The following is a 21,703-nucleotide window of genomic DNA, read 5'->3' on the forward strand; positions in this document are numbered from 1 at the left end:
AAAACAAAAAAACTTCCAATAAAAAAAAAAAAGGATTTACAGCCTCGATCTTAGGACAAGGACAGGAACCGAGACGAGAGAACTTAGAACGGAGGAGAAGGACCTAGACGGGAGAGAGAGAACTCAGGCCCAGAGAGCTTTGGCACGCTTTGCGGGACACAGAGCCGCTTCCAGATAGGCCGCATGTCCGGGAGGAGCCCCTTGGGTATCGTGTAAACCTGAAACTTCTTCTAACTTTCATAAAACCCACTTCGATCATGAGAAAAAAAAAAAAAGATTTACAGCCTCGGTAACCCCATACAAGTTCACTATGAATCAGATTGGACTCAATGTTAGTGATTTGTTTAGTTTTTATTCATTTGTGTTTAATGATATTATGAGGGTTTGTATTGGAGAGATGACTATGGTAGATCAAAACGAAAAAACGGACTGGAAAGATTAAAACCTTGTCAATTGATCTCTCTTCTTATACAATTTGGGCTTGATTTGTTTTTTAATGTTTACTAGTGGGTTTTTTTTTCATATTGAGGTTCATCTCTGTTATATTTTGTCATTGTTGGTAGCCTTATTAACTTTTTATTATGTGTTTTTCTATGTTTTTCAGTATATGAAACCCAGAAAAGGTAAATCTTAGAGACAATAACTAGAACAAGGGTTCCCGGGAGGTAGGATGGGGGACGTGGGGGGTGGTAGTGTAAGGGGGAGCTGATATCAAGGGGCTCAAAAAGAAAGAAAATGTTCTGAATCTGATTTTTGGTAACAATTGTATAACATATGATTGAACTATGGAAAGTCATGATATCTGGATTAGCTCCTAATAAAATGGTTTTGGGAAAAAAAAACTCTGAAAGAAATTTCTATTTCTTGTTGTTTTTAAAAATTAATTAATTTTAAACAGTTTTATTGACATCCAATTCACGTCTCATACAGTTCAATGGTTTAACATATATTAAAAATGGCTGTGAAACAATCACCGAATCAATCCTAGAACATTTTCTTCATTCATGTACCCATCAGCCCCAGCCTCCCCTGCCACAACCCCAAGCTATTGTCTCCATAGATCACTCATTCTGGACTTCACACACACACACACACACACACACACACACAATCACATGGAAAAAAACACGCAACAACGATAAAATACAGAAAAACTGCAATCCAAAAGAAAGCATAAAATAATAGAAACTAGAACCAATTAAAATGGGTCAAAGGGAAAACAAATGAGAATATTTAACCTAACTATAACTGCAGTAATTCCCTTTCCAATGCACCGTCTGAGGACAAGACTATTTACATTCCTATTGAATACTCTCAAAGAGTTCAATGGAGGCTTAATCAGTCCTAGCTGCTGTTTTTATTTTTCCAGAAAACCCAAACCATGGTTTTGCCTTTGTTTATATGTTCTTGAAAGATTTGCCCTAATCCCAAACCTCATTGTTCATGTAAATAGTGTCACTTACGTTTTTAATCTGTACAATTCATGTACTAGGGTATGAAAAACGAGCCTATACATATATAATGTTCTTTTCTCAACAGTGTTTTAAATTCTGTATCATTGGCTAAATCAATGATACCATCAATAAAATACCTTATGCTCCATGTGGATGATTTATAATGTTCTCTGTCATAATATGATAATGATATCTATAAAATAAACCAGAGACATATATAAACCATAGAATATGAATGGATTCTGGGTTCACACTTAATCATAGCCCAAATCTAGGTCCAATTAATTATTATGACAAGGCCCATGTTATCAGGCCTACTCCATACTTGCCTTCCTGAAGACGTCACTGAAGATACGGGTGCTAGAGCAAAGTATGGTCAAGAAATCAGATAGTGGCCATCTGCCAAAAAGAGCAGCATTGGGGGTCTTTTAAAGGATTGTCTTAAAACAGGTAGGCATGGATCAGAAAATCAAGAGAAGGTGGCTGCTAGCAGGCTAGAGAGCTGGAGCCGAGCTCCTGTCTTCCCGTGGCTGTGGACACTGAGCTGAGTCAGTTTCGGAGGACGTCCTCAGTTGATGGCAGCAAGTGGTCAAACTGCCTGTCCTCGAATCCCCTTCCAACCCCAAACATCAGAATTACAGCCCTGAGGGTAGGGGAAGAGAGGCGGCAGGAATTGGCGCGGAGCTGATAGCATGGATGACTGTATAACTCCACTGGAGGGGAGTGAACAACAGAAATGTATGTGAATGGATATAGTGGATGGTGTAAGATGCAGCAAAAAACTAAATAATAAGGATTCCCGGGGGGTAAGGTGGGGATAAAGGAGAGCTGATACTAAGGAGTTCAAGAAGAAAGAAAATGTTTTGAAACTGATTGGAGAAGCAATTGTACAATAGTCCTGGATGTGACTGAACCATGGAATTCTGTATCTGTAAGAGTTCCCAATACAATGATTCAAACAAAATAAAACAAGCAGTCATCTAAGTGAGGTGTCAGATAAGTCCACATGGAAGAAACACATCAGCCTGTGTGATCCAAGGACTTTAAATATTAAAATCCCAATCAGGAGGGCAGAGCTTACATTGTGAACACCTGGTTTGCAGAAGGCTATGGATGACAGTGGACGCCCCAAATCCATTTGCAGAATCCCCACGTGGATTACGTCTGCAGTGAATCCCCTCTCGCTATAGCTCAGGGATGTGAATAGCCTTGCTATTAGACAGCATTCTAAAGTCGATTATAGCAGGTATAGTTACGTTAAAATATAACACCTTATAATTTGATCTCCTTTTGACCCATATTGAAGTTTTTTTCAGTTTTTAATATTTTCTGTTTTCTTTTTGATTGATGTTGTTTCCGTTTTGTCTGCGTTGGTTTTGTTCTTTAGTTGTTGTTCTTGTTTTGTATGATTTTTCTGTATATTAAATCCAGGATAGACAAAGCTATAGAGACAATAACTAGATTAATAATTACCTAGAGTCCTGGTGGCATAGTGGTAAAGCATTGGGCCTCAATCCGAAAGGTCAGCAGTTCAAAACCACCAGCCACTTTGAAGGTGAAAGACGGGGTTTCTACTCCTATAAACAGTTACAGTCTCAGAAACTCACATGGGCAGTTCAACCCTGCCCTAGAGGGTCACTATGTGGGGCATTGTCTCGAGGGCAGTGAGTGAATGTGAGGGTGGGGGCAATGGCAAGGAAGCTTTGGGGGAAATGGGGAGCTAGCAACAATGAGTATGAGAAAGACGAGAATGTTCTGATATTGATTGTGGTGATAATTTCACAACTCTTCTTCATATGACTAATTTATTAAATTGTATGATCAGTGAATTATGTGCCAAGAAAACGATTTAAAATGTGATTTACAGCCTTGGGAACCATATATAAGGTCGGTGGGAAACAAACTCAATAACAGTGGCAATGAGTTTGGTGAGTTCGTTTTCTGGAAAAACAAGACCTCCTTAAAACGGTGAGAAGCAAGAGTGTCACTTGAAGGACTAAGGTGGGCCTGACCTGAGCCATGGTATTTTCAATCGCCTCACATGCGTGTGAAAGTTGGACGGGAAGGAAGGCCCAAGACGAACCGATGCATTTGAATGACGGTGCTGGTGAAGACGATGGAAAGGACCGTGGGTGACTCAAAGAACCAACATTCCAGTCTTCGACGAAGCACAGCCCGAAGGCTCCTTAGAGGGCAGGATGACCAGACTTTGTCTTATGTACTTTGGACATATTTTCCGGTGAGACCAGTCCCTGGGAAAGGACGTCATGCTTGGTGGAGTGGAGGGGCAGTGACAAAGAGGAAGACCTTTGACAAAATGGATTGACATAGTGTCTGGAACGATGGGCTCCAACATAGGAACAAGCATGAGGATGGCGCAGGACGGGGCGGTGTTTTGGTCTGTTGTCTATTGGGTCCCTATGAGGTAGAACCAAGCCAGCAGTATCTAGCGACATTTTTCTATACTTAGCATGGTTTTCTTTCCTCCATCTGTTCTAGAGAGCTGCATTTTAAAGTAGACATGGTTCAATGCATTCTGATGTATGTATTGCAATGTTTTCTTTCTACTGAAGGACACTTGAGTTTCTACCAGTCTTTTAGTAGTACAGACAATGCTGCAATATAATTATGTCCATGTTTTGCTTCATTAAAAACATAAACCGATTGTCTACCAGGACATGTTAAGAGGTCAAACTCCAGGTCTACATAGTGTCATGCACTCTCTGTCTATGCTGGGGGAAAAACGTCCACTTCTGGTAGCCCCAAGCATTTCTTTGTGCTCCTTGCCTGACAGCTGTGTCTGACCCCATGGTCATATAGCTATTCTTCCTTTCTCTGTATCCCTCCATCTGTTCTCTCCTTGAACACTAACAAACAACAACAAACCATTCAGATGGGATTAGGACCTAGCCTACTTCAGTATGACCTCATGTTAATCTGATGAAAATCGTCAAAGTGCTTATTTGCATACAAGGTATCACAGGACTTCAACCTTATTTGCAGGAGGGTGTTGAGGGCGCAGCATAATTCAATCCATACCAGTCGATTTGGAATGGCAAATGTAATAAACATCCCTGATGCTTCTGGGACCACACTTTGAGAAACCAAGTTCCTGAGAATTTTGGAAGGGTTTAGACATAAACCCTTGGAAGGCTTTTGGGGTCTTGGAACTTCTTTTCACACAGATTCCTTTGTCCTTCTAGTTTTGAATAAAATTGCTCTGCTATATTCTCTATGGATTTGGCCTCCAAGGCCATCAAAAGCTTGAACTGATTTGAAACCCCCACCCCTGGACTCACAAGCACTCCCGGAAGAGATTAGTTAAAACCTGTGTCCTAAATTTCCACAGATTCTCTTAGATTATCCATATTTCCTTTCAAAAACTGGCTGAGCTACATGATTCAGCTCAGATTGAAATCTTGGTTTTTTTGTGATTACCTCAACAACTATGGGGTTGAGAGGAGATAGAGATGTGATTCTGACCCTAAAAGGTGGCATTTTGAGTGGTGATCATCTTCGATATTTTAGCTTGTGCATCTATAAGATACATATCCCAAACTAGGATAACTCAAAAGTAAATGCTTCCCTAATTTTCGTAGAAATACTAAATTAACCTGTGCAAAGCTGTGGCAGTTACATAATCTGGTGTCAATTTGGGACTTGAGAGAATTAAGAGTGATGGGGTGGAGTCCAGTTCGTCAATTGGATCATAGCCAATAAGGCCTCTGTGTGGGCATGGCCTTCTGAGAATTCTGGGAACTCCAGTAGGTTTCCTCCTTGGATGCTGGAGACAGTTTCTCTCTGCTCACTCCCTGAGAGATGCTCTACTGACAAGACACATGGTGCCAAGCCTTGTGTCACATGGACCTACCGTAATGCAACGAGACCTCTGAAGCCAGTGAAGCCATGTAGAGACCCCTGTCAGCACTGAGATGCTTACAACACCACTGGATGCACAAGACTTCCAACCTACTGGCCTGTGATCCTCTTGCATTTGACTTCATTGCATGTGTTTCGTGAGTCTGAAGAGGACTTTATAGAGTGGTATCAGACATATGGGCTAATATTGGACTTATGGGCTTGATCTGGACTGGGCTGGGACATTTTCTCAATATTCAATTGCTCTTGTATATAGACCTCTTTCATATGTGTGTGTGTGTGTGTGTGTGTCTATGAATTTGTTTCTCTAGTCCACCTGGACTAACGCAAAAGCTGGACCATTGGTATTTTCCATGTCAACATCACTGTATGAGATTGCTTTTGTCCCCACTCCCTGACCCACTGATTCATGCATTTTGCCTTTGTCATATGTATAGTTTGATGTGGTTTAAATACGTATATTAGTTATCAATCGCTGAGTAACAAATCACTCCCAAAAGTAGTAACTTAAAACAATAAACAGCTATCATCTCCGTTTCTGCGATGAAAAATCTGAAAGCGACCTAGCTGGGTGCCTCTGACTATGGTGTCTCATGTGGTTGCCACGAGGATATCACCTGGAGATGTAGTCATCTAACACATTGACTGGACTTGAAGGAGCCATTTACAAGCTCATTTATATGGCTACTGGACTGAAGGTCTCAGTCCTTGCCATACACTGTCTTTCCATAGGTCTGCTCAAAAAGTCCAAACTCTCTTTTGCTAGTGAAAGTGATCCAAGACATAAGCCACATTTGTTTATATAACCCAAACTTGTGACATCACATGTACAGTTCATTAAAAGTCAGTCAAATCCAGCCCACACGCAAGGAGATGGAATTACACAAAATAGTGACTACCAGGAGGTGGGTATCATTGGGGACATTTTAGAAGCTGCCTTCCACAAGAGATACTGTGGGGTTTCAGTTCCAGACCACTGCAGAAGAATGACTATTGCAATAAAGGAAGTCACATGAAATTTTTGTTTCCCACTGCATATAAAAGCTATGTTTATAGTATACTGTAGTCTAATAAATGTCCAATAGCATTTTTAAAAGTTTGAAATCTTGTGAGGATTACCAAAATGTAACAGGGAACACAAAGTGAATGCAAGCTATAGAAAAATGATGCCAATATACTTGATTAATGCAGGATTGAAACAACACATTATCTGTGAAGTGAAACAAATAAGCTATGTCTGTATGCATTGATCTACTACATGTAGCTGGGGATGTGGAGCAACTGAACTCCTATAAATTCGTGGTGGGAATGTGAAAATGGTATAACCACTTTAGGAAAGTTTGATAGTGTCTTGTGGGGGGAGGTCAGATGCGCAGGCATTCCCCCACTGAGGGCAATCAGTTGCCAGACTGCTGTCTCATCCCTCCACAGGGGTGGGCCTGCTCCCTGCCTCTGGGGACAATGGACAGGCTCCTGTAGACGGAGTTTTCACCCTACTGATAATGGTTCCTATGGAGACCCAGAGACCACCTTCTCATTGCTGTGTAACCTATAGTGCAGCCCCTCCCTGTGATGTATGTCTCTACCTGTAATTAGTGGGCTGGCATGCCCCCAAAAGGGATATAAGCGTGGGTCAGCGAGAGAGACTCTCTCCTTGCTGCTCACTCCCTGGTCACTCCCCTCTCCTCTCTCCCTTGTTCCCTTGCCCTCCTTCCCTTCCCCCTCTCTCCACGTGGACCACCAAGCTGGGCTGAGGTGAGCAATGCTACCATGTAATGTGTCTGACTGCATTATTGTAATATCTCTCATGCTCTCGATGACATTAATATAATACTTATATATCTCAACCGTACAATTGTGCATTACTGAACCAGTGAGTTCTCGTAGTGGGTAGGGCTGGCACCCCACACCTCATCGCCATTTTAATACTACAGTGTCTCATAAAGTTAAGTATATACTTACCATGTGACCAACTATGGCATGCCAAGATATTCTGATCAGATCATTCATGAACTTTTATTTTGAAATAATTTTAGACTTACATAAAAGGTTAAAGAATAGTACAGATGTTTTGATTTCCTTCACCCAGATTCCCCTTCATGTTAACATCTCATATAACCATGATACATTTAAGGCAACTAAAAATTAACATTAGTACAATACTCTTACACTGGCTCTACAGACTTTATCTGTATTTCACTAGTTCTTCCTCTAATGTCTTTCTTCAGTTCCAAAATCCAATACCAGATTCCACATAGTATTTAGTTGCCATGTCTTCTTTTAAAAATCATTTTATTGGGGGTTCTTAGAACTCTTATAACATTCCATACATCAATTATATCAAGCATTTTTGCCCATATGTTGTCATCATCATTTCCTAAACATTTACTTTATTTTTTTCCCCTAACATTTACTTTCTATTGAGCCCTTGATATCAGCTCTTCTTCTCCCCACTCACCCTCGTGACAGCTTGATAAACTATAAATTATTATCATTTTCATATCTTATTTTCATATCCCTCCACCAATGTTTCTGTTGTTCATCCCCCTGGGTGGGGGGAGTTGTCTTTTTTTGTTCATTCTTTTCCAATCTGGGACAATCCTTAAGTCTTTCCTGACATTAACACTTTTAAAAGTTATTAATCCGTTATTTTGCTCAATAGCCCTCAATTGGAGTTTGTCTGATGATTTATTAGATTGTGATATGCATTGTTTGACAAGACTACTACAGAAGTGATGTGTCCTTCTCTGTGCACCATGTTGTTGTCAGTTGCTCTTGAGTTATCTCCAACTAATGGCAACTTTATGTACAACAGAACACAATCTTGCACAGTCTTGAACTATCTTCACAATTGTTGCTATGCTAGAGTTCATTGTTGAGGTCAATGTGTTTTGAATGCCTACCAGCATTATATCAGATAATATTCTGTTGTGACCCACACGGTTTTCTTTGGCTAAATTTGGGGAGTAGATTGCCAGGCCATTCTTCCTAGTCTATCTTAGCCTGGGAGCTCTGCTGAAGCCTATCTACAAGGGAGACTCGGCTGGTACTTGAAATCCTTTTGGAATAACTTCCAACATCACAACAACACACATTACCAAACTGGCGGTAACTTAAAACAAGTTATTGTTATCTGTTTATACTGGGTGACACTGATTCACTTAAATGGAGGGTACACCATAAACAGCACACATTTATTTCTTTTTCCTGGTGGCATTAATCTCGGTTAAGGTGTTGAAAACTGTAAAGTTTCTATTATTTCCTTTGTAATTAACAGATTATCTTGAGGCATATACTTTGAAATTATGCAAACAATGGTTTTTGTCAAATAGCTCGCCAAACTGCATGGTGCTCACAGGTGGGCATAGATATCTAACTAGTAAGGAGGCCATTATAAATAGGGCACCAATCACGAGGTGTGATTGCTCTATGTATATCATATCCTTCCAATTAGAGGCGGAACACATGCTGTTAGGTGCCATCGAGTTGGTTCCGACTTAGAGTGACCCTATGCACAACACAACAAAACCACAGCCCAGGCCCAGGCCTCCCCACAAATGTTCTTACATTTGAGCCCATTGTTGCAGCTACTGTGTCCCATGGAAAGCAGCTCTTAGTACTTACAAAAAGAAGCAGGCAGCAGACAACCGATGAGCAGTGCTCTCTGGCTTAAAGAACGGTCTAGGAAGCGATGAAAAACCTGTGTGCCTTGCTATGCACAACACACGAGGTTCTCGTGCTTACTGGAAGCTGTCCAGGTGGAAACAGGTAAAGAGACTTCTCCAGGCCTGCCTCCACCTGACAACATGGGTGTGGGGCACAAAAGGAACTTACTTTTCGCCAGTTCCCCTCAGGCGAGGTAGGCTCCATTAGAAGCTAAATTTATTTTGAGCGCTACCTACAGATGAGAGGACCATGGGGTCTCACTGGACTCATTTTATCATGTGGATCAGATCACGTGACCTGGATCACCTAGACCTATGACATGAAGTACAATCTGATCTCCCAGCCTGATCGCCCGAGGAAAGTAAATGTGGATGCCAAGGCTGAAATCCCACTGACAATGATACAAATACTTAGGCTTCTGGGGAGTGATTTGCTCCTAAAGCTCCAGATGCAAACAGAAGGAGGAACAAGGGCGGCACCGTCACCAGCTTGTCCGAAGCATGGCCTCCTTCTCGTTTCTCCTTTAACTTTCCCTCACCGAGTTTAGCATTCACGAGTGAATCTTGTGTAGGGCGCACGTGCTGGACTGCTAAACGAAAGGTCAAAGCCACCAGCCAGCTCTGAGAGCAAAGGCGAGGCTTTCTACTCCCATAAAGTTATTGCCTCGGAACCCCTCAGGGACAGTTCTACCCTGTCCAATGGGGTCGCCATGAGTCAGAGTTGACTCAATGGCAGTGAGTTATTTTTTTTTTTGAGAGCGGATTTTGACTACCACAATATTACTGTGGGTGGCTTTCTATTTTCTTCATTCCTTTTGCATTTATCAATTAGAATTATTCTGGTAAAGAAAAGCTGGACCTTCTTCCCAACTTAATTATTGAAAAAACCAGAATGCCATTATAGGTACTACAGAAATTGAAGTTAAAAACTTTTCACAAAAGAAAACTGTATACCCAGATGGTCTGTGAATCCTATCAAACATTTATGGTAGAAATAACACCACTTTTATATAACCTCTTCACTTTAATAAACCATGAACACAATGATTTTTCTGAGTTCTGTTAAGTACTTCTAAAAAAGTATTAACCTAAAGTGGTCTTGGGAACCTCCTGAATTTGTGGTCTCTCTAATGCACTGTTGTTAGGGATCCAGTTGGCTGGAATTCACAGTTACTCTGTACAAAAGAACAAAACTGCCCAGCCCTGTACCATCCTCACAAACGTTGCTGTGCGTGAGCGCCTTTGTTACAGTCACTGTGCTAGGACCGCTGATGGGGGGTCTTCTGCTTTTCCACCGACCCTCTACTTCATCAAGCATGATGCCCTTCTCTAAGGAACTGAACCCTCCTGGTGGCATGCCCCTACATGGGAAACAATGACTCAGCCTCCTCCCTTCTAAGGACTCTTCTTTAAAACCAAATTTGCTCACTCTTCTGGCAGTCCACGGTATATTCAATATTATTTGCCAATGCCATAATCCAAATGCACCAATTCTTCTTTCGTCTTCCTTATTCACTGTTCAACTTTCACACACATTTGAGGTGATTGAAAATACCAGGGCTTGGGCGACATGCCTCTCAGTCCTCAGCATGACATCTGTGCTTTCTCACACGCAGCAGGTTTGCCCCATACAATATGGCGTTTGATTCCCTAACTGCTGCTTCCATGGGCACTGGATCGAAGTAAAAGGAAATCCTTCACAACTGAAATCTCTTCTCCATTTATCATGATGTTGCCTTTTGATCCAGTTGTGAGGACTTTTGTTTTCTTTATGTTGAAGTGTAATCTAGCTGAAGTCTTTGAACTTCATCAGTGCGTACTTCAAACCTTTTTACTTTCAGCAAGCAAGGTTGTGACATTTGCACACCACAGTTGTCAATGACATTTCCTCCAATCCTAATGTCAAATTCTCCTTCATATATCCCAACTTCTGGATTATTCACTCAGCAAACAGAATGAATAAGTCTGGTGAGAGGATACAACTCTGACCCACACCTTTCCTGATTTCAAACCATGCAGTGTGTGCTTGTCTGCTTGAATGACTATCTCTCAATCTACGTACAGTTTCTATATGGTAAGATGGGGTGAAAGTGTTTTCCATGTGGCAAAGGCAGGAATCTAGGAGGCCAAAGGGTAAAATACTATGAATTGAGTTGTTTCCCAAAAGTATGTATCCATTTGGCTAGCACATGAATCTCAGTACTGTGTAACTATTCTCCATTTAGTAATCTGATGTAATTATCCTTTGTGTTCTAAATCCTAACCTCTCGAATGGTAATGAGGCAGGATGAGTGGCAGCTATATTAACGAGGCAGGGTACAATCCACAGGATTAGGTTATATCTTGAGTCAATTCTTTTTGACGTATAAAAGAGATTAAACAACTGAGCAGAGACCAGAGGGACTTCAGTACTATCAAGAAAGAAGAGCTGAGAGCTAAGCGAGTCTTTTGGACCTAGTGTCTCTCGACTGTGAATATCCAGAAGCTGAGAAGGTTGATGCCGAGACACAAATCTCTAAGGCATGACGAGCCCACAGATGTTGGAAGGAAACCAAGTCCTTCTCCCAGAGCTGACAGAGAAATCTTCCCCTAGAACTGGTTCCCTGAGTTCGGAATTCTAGCCTCCTAGGCTGTGAGAGAGTAAACTTGTGGTATTTATGTTATAGCAGCACTAGATAACTAAGACAAGAGTGATGAAGCTATTTATTTTTATTGTAGTGATCGTTTCATTTGTTATTAGGTGACCTAATGTGACAGTAGAACAGGTGCACAGATGCCAAGATGCACCAAATTGTACACTTTACATATGTTCCAATTTTGTATGTTAACTATATCTCAATAAAGCTGTCAAAATTGTTTTGTGGACAATTGGGAAGTTTTGAAAATGGATTGGCTACTGATATTCCAGTTATGTGGGAGAATGTCATTATTTATGAGAGATTGATACTCACATATTTATGAATGAAATGTCCTAATGTCTAAAACCTACCACTGATATTTCAAGAAAAATATTCTTGAATTTAGGTGAAAATTATATGAATATTCATTGTACTGTTATGCTGTCTCAGGTATTTTTACATGGTTGAAAATTTACTTAATCAAAAGGTGAGGAAATAACAAAATTGTTAAAAAGGATGGGAGAATGGTTTACAATGCCAAATGGACTCAGGTAGCCTTGGCTGCTAACCTGGGCTGCTCCAAGGGCAAGAGAAGAGGCTTTCTGATCCCATATAGATTTAGTCGCAGCAAGATGGGTGCATGAGCAGATGTGGTGAAGAAAGCGGCTGGTGCTCAGCTAATAAAAGATATAGCATCTCGGGTCTTAAAGGCTTGAAGGTAAACAAGCGACCATCGAGCAGAGAAACAACAAGCCCACATGGAGGAAGCGCACCAGCCTGTGCGATCATGAAGTGTCATCGGGACTGGGTAACAGGCATCAGAAGACCCATAACAAACAAACAAACAAACAAACAAACAAAAAAACACATATGGTTGAGAATGAGGGGGGTCGGAGCAGAGACCCAAAACCCATCTGTAGACAATGGAACATCCCCCCACAGAGGGGTCACAGGGATGGGATGAGTCAACCAGGGCACAGTAAAGCACTGATGAAACACACAATGATCTTCTGGTTCCTTGAGGCCCCCTCGCCCCCCACTATCATGACCCCACAGAGCATGTACACAGATATAGATAAGAGCTCATGACACATGCAATTCAGGAGCAGGTATGGGAATAGTGATACCAGAAGGTTAGGGAGAAGGTAAGGGGCAGGGGGGAGGAAGGAGGAACTGATCTAATGATTGACACACACAACCCCCTCCAGGGGGAAAAACAACAGAAACCCTGGGGGAAGGGAGATAGCGGTCAGTGTGAGACATGAAAACAATAATTTATAATTTATCAAGGGGTCACGGGGTAGGCGGGGATGAGGAACTGATACCAAGGTCTCAACAGAAAGTAATTGTCTAGAAAAGAATGATGGCAACATATGTGCAAATATGCCTGATAAAATTGAGGTATGGATTATAATAAGAGTTGTAAGACCCCCCAATAAAAGATTTACAGTCTCAGAAACTCACGGGGACAATTCTACTCTGTCCTGTAGGGTCATCAAAATGAACTCTATGGCAGTGAGCTTGGTTTGGGGTTTAAACACAGGACTGAAATAAATCTTTTGGGTTTCCTAATAAACAGTCATTAAGGAATTTAATTAGAATAGTTCCATCTGAATTTGATGGGTCAAAAACAGATACTTGTGAATGAAGTGTGTGGAGGAAAAGAGGTAACAGTGTGTGGAGGAAATGAGATAGATGAGGAAAAAAGGAGTTACATTTATGCAAAAACTAGGTAATAACATGTAAACCTAAACCAAACACTAAAACCTGATCTTGAAAGTATGTACCACCAGGCTTCTGAAACAGGCGAGTTTCAGGCAGGCCTCCGCTGGAAAGTGAAGTGCGGTCTTTGTGGATCACTGGTATACGGACATGGAGCGTGGGAATGTAGTGAGATTGACACGACCCCACATTTTCCGTGATCTCAGCATTCATGATGAGCAGCGGGGAAAACTGCTGCTGTTCCTGAGGCTCGCATTGCATGCTGTAGTCCGGGAGGGTCAGGACCTTATCCTAGCCCACAACACACAACACTGGATTATCTTTTAGACAGGAAGCAGTCACAGTGTGTATAACCAACCTAACTCTGAAATTCCTGGAGTTCCTTTGTTCTGGTTCTGTGTCTGCCATTTATTTTTCAGTCTGACTTGTATTTATCAGCTTCCCCACTGACAAACACGGCTGGTAGCTGTCTTCTAACTCACCAGAAAGCAACTCTGGGCAGGTTCCTGGATTTTTCACTTCAAATACACTTTCTCCTGCTTTAGAATGATGGAGTAAGTGCACAAACATAAAACCAACTATGTGCAGTGTTTTCCATGATTACAATGTACTTAATTCTCCAGTGACTGGCTGACAGTTCCAAGGAATCAGCCTTCCATGTCTATTGCATTCACTCAAGGTCACAGCCCTTTCCTGGGCTAGCCCATATCCAAGGCCCGGTCAGTGTGGGGCTACAAAAGTTCTCGTACCCTTTCTCCAATGGGAGACCATGCAGAAGGTCTGTCCCAGCCGTGACTGCATCACAGTCCAACCTCTTCTACTCAGTCCCACTTCCTTCCCTTTCACAGGACGCTGATCCTAAGTAGTCTCTACTAAACTTATGGCACATGAATCTGCATCTCCCTACATTTCCAGGGAGCCCAGATTGCTCAAATAAAACCCCACAATTGTACTTCTTCCTCGCTGCCCGCCCCCCCCACCCCAGTAGATATGCCAGCCCTGCGGGTCTGAGGCGAACCCCAGATACTATGCTCAGTTCTGCAGGATGAGTTTGGTAAAGTTGTCAAGAACAAGGCCTGCTTCCAGAGATACCAAGTGCAACTTAGAAGACGGCAAGAGGGCAAAGCTGGCTATTCTGCTGGAAACCGCTTGGTCATCCAAGATAAAAACAAGTACAGCACACCCAAATACAGGGTGACAGTTGGTGTAACCAGCAGGGATAGCATCGGCCAGATTGCTCATGGCCGCATCAAAGGGATCTGATGGTCTGTGCAGCTTCTGCTCATGAACTTCCCAAGTATGGCGGGAAAGCTGGCCTGACCGTGATGCTGCAGCTTCTTACTAGGTTTGGCATGGACAAGATCTATGAAGGCCAAGTGGAGGTAACCGGAGAGGAATACAATGTGGCAAGCCCTGATGGGCATCCTGGTGCCTTCACCTGCTATCTGGATGCCGGCCTTGCCAGGACTACCACCGGCAATACAGTGTTTGGGGCTCTGGAGGGGCTGTGGATGGAGGCTTGTCTATGCCTCATAGTACCAAGCGATTCCCTGGTTACGATTCAGAAAGCAAGGCATTGAATGCAGAAGTACATCGGAAACACATCAGGGGCCAGAACATTGCACACTACATGCGTTCCCTAGTGGAAGAGGATGAAGATGCTTACAAGAAGCAATTTTCTCAATACATAAAGAACAACGTAACCCCTGACATGATGGAGGAGCTGGATCAGATTTCGTTTTACATACTTTAGATATGTTGTCAGGAGAACCCAGTAGCTGGAGAAGGACATCATGTTGGTAGAGGGACAGTGAAAAAGAGGAAGGTTCTCAACAAGATGGACTGACACAGTGGCTGCAACAGTAAGATCAAGCATGGGCATAGATATGAGGACAGGGCAGTGTTTTGTTCTGTTGTGCACGGGTTGCTATGGGTCAGAAACAACTCACTGGCACCTCACAACAACAACAATCTGTTGAAGGAGTGAATCAAAATGGAAATGATCCAGGAAAGCCTAATGGAATAACTAGGGCCCTCTAATAGCAGCGTTTTCTCTGGTTGGTTGCAGAAGAAATCAAGGGGACTCAAAGAGTGAGAACGTGGCTCATCATGAATGATTGGAAAACAGAGAGGGACATATCCATAGAGCCAGAGGGCCACCTCTAAGCTACAAGAATCTGCAGACTGACAACCACCAAGTAAATGGGGATCTCAGTCCTACAAACACAAGGAACTGGGCTCTGTCAAAAGCAGAATGATCTTGGAAGCAAACTCCTGTCCCGTGGTCTCTGGATACAAGTCCAGCCTAGCGAACACTTTTCCGAGTGACTCAGCCTTTTGAGATCATAGAGAACCCAGCTGAATCCCTGTATCGAGGGCCTACAGAGCTGCAAGGTAACAAAAAGGGAGAAAGCCACTAAACTTGCGGTATTCTGTTGCACTCCAATAGAAAACTGAGACAGTAGAGATAGAACCTAGGCTTACTAGATTTCAAGCAAAAATAAACATCATCTCTATGAAGATGAGAGCTCTGAGACACAAATTCTCAAAAAGGCTACTAGACAACTAAAGCCTATAGAAAGTAGACGATGAAAATAAAGGGGTCTAGTAGGTAGATGTCAAATGAATAAGAAGTTTTTAGTACTAATGTGGCAACAGCTGCTGTCCTGCCACACTTCCAATAGAATTGCCTGGTAAGGATATTGAAACTAAATTGATTTGGACCATTTATTACATAGCAGACAGCCTAAGCTTCATGATCACATCAGTTCCTCTGGTTTTGCAAGTCTCTTGGGGGTGATGTGCAGGTAGTCGCACAGACTCATTATACCTAATGGGTCTGTGTCACAGCTGAGGAACCCCGAGCTTCGGAAATGCCATTATAAAGGACAACCAGGAAACCCACTCATCCTTCTATTTGGAGAGAGAAATTATCTTTATTACACTGGAGTATAAGTAAATCTTCTCTGAAACGTAGAGATAGGACTTAGTCTTCATTATTGTGAAGGAAGGGAGGGAGACAGTCTCTTTCTTTTCTACCCTGCAACGTGCATTAATCTGAAAAAATCAGCTGTCTGCGTCTAGACATTGCAATGCAGTGCATTGTTTCGTATGGCTCTTCCAGCTCTAGCCTTTGTTACGCCCACCAAACAACTGGATGAGTCTGGGTAAGGTGGGGAAGATACTGACTGGATATGAAACAGCTGCGATTGTTAGTAGGATTGTTATCCTCACCTTGTTGGGTATGAAATTAGCCATCCCAGAAAGAAGCAAGAGAGGAGAATCTCACTACTAGCAGGAGAGAAGTGTCAGAAGTGGAGTACATACTTTGGACCCCGAGATTCCGGTGCGCTGAACCTCCTTGATCAAGGAGACCACTTTGGGAGTGGAGGGAGTGGCAAAGGAGTAGCAACAGCAGAACCAGGAGCCAGAGCATGAGATAGTGGTGGACAGGGCATAATGGACAGGACAGTGGGGCAGGAGGCTGGCTTGTGGAGTCAGGTGCCTCTGGGAACTTAATTAGGGGAGCTAGGTTTGCTGATCATGGAGCTGGAGTGGAGTGCCTTCAGGTTGAAGCTTATAGTGAAGTGACATGCCTTTGGGGCATTTATCGGTAGCTCTACAAGAGCTATATAACATTGCCAAGCAGGGCAGGTGCCAAGCCAACATGGTAAAGGCCAGAGAGAGGCCTGCCTGTGAGCACAACAGAGAAGAAACTGTCCTGACTGAATAACTGTATCCTGATCATTTCTCACCTGAATTGTAACCTGTGGACTGCCAAAATAGTAAATCTATCGTAGAAGAAGAGGTACAGCCAGAATGTTCCTTAGAAGTAAGGATGCCAAGACTTTGTCTCAAGTACTTTGCGTGTATTGTTAGGAGAGACCAGTCCGCAGAGAAGGACAGAGGGCAGCGAGAAAGACGAAGGCCCTCAACAAGACAGACGGACAGTGGTTGCAATAGTATGCTCGAACACTACAATTGTGAGGTTGGGGCAGGACCAGGCAATACTTTGCTCTGTTGTATATCGGGGTCACTATGTGTCAGAACCGACTCACCTAGTAACAAATTTCCCTTATAAAACCCATAATCTTGAGCAACATCTTTGAGTTCTGGGTGGCCGTTGCAATGAATTAGAGAATCCAGTTGGCAGCAGAGTGCAGTGAGAGACACAGATGTTGGTCCCAAAATAGGATAAAACAAGATAGAGGGTGGAGGCCTGTCTGACCTCTGCTTTGCTTATCAACCATGGGAGCTGGAGGAGGTCTGAGATGACTCCTGCTCACACATCCACAGTCCTAATGAAACATGGGAGGTTCCTGGGGAATTGTCTTATAATAGGAGGCTAGAGTCAACACACACAATGAAACGAAAAGGGATAACACTGTGGAGTGAATGCAGCGTAGTACAAAATTAATATAGGAGACAACAAAGAAACCTCAAAGTGCATATCTCATGCCCTTGAAGAAGAGAAGAGAGGAATCAGGAGGGGGACGGAGCAAGAAAAAGAAAACTTCCCTGAAATGAAAGGCTTTAATCTCATTATTGGAATGACTCACTATAACCCAGGTAAATTTCATATACAAAGATACACACCAAAGCATCTCCTTCCAAAGGTCCCTGGCCTCAAGCATTAAAAAGCAAGCAGAACAGAATACAAGAAAATAAATCCGTGGTTAATCTAAGACGTCTCCATGGCACCTGGCATCACTGCTTTTCAGAAGAGCCACAACCACCAGGTGCTCAGGAAAGGTGCAACCGCATCATCCAGGTTCAATTAGGGAAGCATAATCACTATTGGGCCTTAGAATAGTAATGAAACCATGCAAAACTGTGGGAGTAGCTGGGTGGAATAAAAGTAAGGAAGGCAGAATTATTGGCAAGGGAGGACAAGCTGAGAGGCCAGGAACATCCAGTTGCCAATTGGGGACTGGGAGGGGGACCTAGCTGATGGTCAGTGAGACTGGGAAGTGGACTACACAGGGGATGGAGAGGACAGTGACGGAACACTGGAATCTCCCAGCTACCTCTGCCCCTGCCCTTTCCTGTACCTACTCTCAAAAAATCTATGAGAGTACTGGTTGTAACTTCACTTGCATGTCCCAAGTCCCATATAATTTCTACTTCAGGAGAACTCTAATTTGTAAGGAAGCAAAGACAAGGATTCTTAAATATGTATTTCTCCGTATAACCAAACCAACAACAAAGCAGTGCAGCACAATGACCTAATACTTCCCTGTCACACACCATGGTTTTGTGGTGAATACCTGAGTTCACTTCCCAAACAGCACTCACCAAAGTCTACACTGATCTCTTTGTTACAAAATCCAAAAGCCAAGTCTCCATCCTTATGTGAATTGATTTCCAGTCTGGACCACTCCTGCATTGAAATACTGTGCTTTGTGTGAGCCCCTTGTTTGCCTGCTGTGCGTTTGCTTCTCTAGCGGTTCCTTCTCATTTTCCTCTTTAAATGAACGCTTCTCAATTCAGTCTTCCAATGTTGGTAGCACATGCCTCAGTCCTAGGTGTGTTACTCCATACCTTTTCTTTGGCTAGTTGGATGAGACTGAGATGCCACCAACAAGAAACACTGGGGGCAGGATGAAAAAGGTGGGAGAGTCTTTCTCCATGGTATAGAATTGAAAGGGGGTAACCTCAGATACAGAAATAGTACCAGAGTGGGTAATAATAGAACCATATTACCCTACAGAACAAAAGCCTTAAGCCACTGGGGGGAAGTACAGCAAATCCTGTAGCCTCCAGGGCAGTGAAGCTCCACTGTGGCTGCCCACTGCCATGGATTTGACTCATGACAAACCTACAGGCCAGAGCAGAGCTGCTCCAAAGGCCTCTGAGGCTATCATCTGTAGGTAGCAGACAGCCTCATCTTGGGGGCTTAGACAACTTGGGGCCTTGAACTGCTGATCTCTCGGTTAGATGTCCAATGCTTATTAACTCACTGTACCACCAGAGTCCTGCTGTGACTAGAGAAAGGAAAAATCCATAAAAACAGTCCTTTACCTGTGAGGGAACGGGAGGACACGATTCGGGACCCAGACTCTTAAAGGCCTTCTCCCCCTGGACAAGGAACAGGCCCCTGAGAAAGACCCACCCTCCTACCTGACTCAAAATGAGGTGGGTTCTGGAAAAGAGCCCTTGTCCTCCTCCCTCTCCCATCCCTCAATACGAAGTCAGTACAAACTGAGTAATTACAATAGTCTACTACTGAAGGAGAGGCAAGAGTATGGGGAAGGGGGAGGAGAAAGGGGGAACTGATCACAATGATCTACATATAACCCCCTCCCGGGGGGACAGACAACAGAAAAGTGGGTGAAGGGAGGCATCGGTCAGTGTAAGACATGGAAAAATTCTAAATTCTCAAGGGTTCATGAGGGAGGAAGGGAGAAAAATGAGCAGATATTAAGGGCTCAAGTAGAAAGAAAATGTTTTGAAAACGATGATGGCAACATATGTACAAATGTGCTTGACACAATGGATGGATGGATGGATTGTGCTAAGAGCTGTATGAGCCCCCAGTAAAATGATTTTTTTAAAAAAAGAAAAACACAAAAGCAAACAATGAAACAATACCTTACAATGATATTCTTACAAAGTTTTAAAAAATACAAAAATAGTAAGTGTTGCACAGCATATGGAGTGATTTGAATGCTCACACGTGACCGGTGGGATTGCAGAATTATACAACCACTATGGAAAATGGTATGATGCTTCCTTAAACAAATGATCATGCCTTATCTTCCTTCAATCTCTCTACTTGGTATACACAGTAAAGAAATAAAGAACATAATACAAAAAACACAAAAGAGCATGGTGAGAGACCTTTTCTGAGAGGCAGGCATATAAGCAGGGCCTAAAGGCCAGGGTGGTGCAGGAACACTGGGTAAAAAATAACTAGGCAGTGCACAAGAAAACACTAGAGGAATTTGAAGTCTATGGTACACTGAAAATAAGAGTAGCAACAACAAAACCCAGACCCAGTTCAAATCTGTACTCACTCACTCACTCCCATCAAGTTGATGCCGACTCACAGCGACCCTGTAGAACAGGGCAGTACTGACCCTGTGAGTTTCTGAGACTGTAACTCTTTACAGGAGTAGAAAGCCCTGTCTTTCTCCCACAGAGTGGCTGGTGGTTTTGAACTGCTGACCTTGCAGATAGCAGCCCAATACATAACCACACCACCAGAGCTCCTCAACTTCTAACAAAATGGGCTCCATCCCCTCACACTCATGGCCTATCAGAAGAAAAGCCCTGTTTATTTCCAAGCATAAACACTATTTACCTCAGTTTATACTGTCCTACATACAATATATAACATCCAGGTAAAAATTATTAGACATTAAGGGAAAATAACACACCGTCAAGAGATCAAGCAATCAACTGACCCAGACTTAGTTGAGTAGTTGTTGGAAATACCAGACAGGAAATTCAAAATGAACCTCCAAATGTTTCATCCCAATTACCGCATCAGACTTAAATTCAGGATCTCAAGTCTTCTGTATCAGGTCTAGATGTGGCTGAAGTTCCTTGAGTGAAGTCTCCTAGCTTCTTCATCTGAGCCCTGTCAGCTAAATAACAGATGATCCGACTGCTGCAAACCAAATTATATGTATACACACACACACACACACACACACACACACATCCATATACAAAGTGTCAACCCCACTCAAAATGGGGAGGAATAAGAGGCACATAATAGTCACTGATCCATAATGATATGAAATCCAACAGAGTGACTGATGCAAGCCCCTCCTACTCCCAGGGTAGATAATGTTTATTGATTAGGGCACAGTGCATTCTCTCTGGGAGTGGCCCCCAGTCCACTTTATTGTACTGTCCTTCAGTCTTCCATTGGAGATGCCTTTCCTTTTTCACACGAAATGGCCAATGTTTGCGGCTGAGTGGCTTTCTCAGTTTGCATCTCTTTCCTAGGAATCAGTGAGGCACCCAGGGGCCATTTTTCATTTCAACTGCTTTAGCCCCCTCTACCTGGAGGTACTTTCACTAATAAAACACTCTTTACAAAACATATGGGCTTCCTCTAAACTTGGTTTAGAAATCCCCCATGCCCCAAATGCCACACCAAGGAGAGGCTTTTTCAAGAGAGGGCTTTCGTTGTCTGTGCAATGTGTCAGGCTGCTGTGGGCAGCTTTGCAACTTTTTTAGAAGCCCTTTTGTTTCGCTATGAGAGTCTTCCAAGTACCAACTTAAATGTTTCATACATTTTGACAACGAGTCGGACCTAAAATTTGATCTGCATTCTGAAGCCATTGTTTACCTTGAGAATATTTTAATAGCTGAAGAGACTTGAAATGTGAACCTTAATTCCCAACCCAGAAAT

General features: G+C 42.8%; 1 pseudogene; it reads left to right on the top strand.

Annotated features, from left to right (window-relative positions):
• The first annotated feature begins 13,488 nt into the window (after positions 1–13,488).
• Positions 13,489–15,091, top strand: LOC101641982 (annotated as a pseudogene).
• The last annotated feature ends 6,612 nt before the right edge of the window (positions 15,092–21,703 follow it).

The sequence above is a fragment of the Echinops telfairi genome, unplaced genomic scaffold, assembly GCF_000313985.2.
Source record: "Echinops telfairi isolate 266 unplaced genomic scaffold, ASM31398v2 ScPeMD7_19;HRSCAF=73, whole genome shotgun sequence".
Classification (NCBI taxonomy): domain Eukaryota; kingdom Metazoa; phylum Chordata; class Mammalia; order Afrosoricida; family Tenrecidae; genus Echinops; species Echinops telfairi.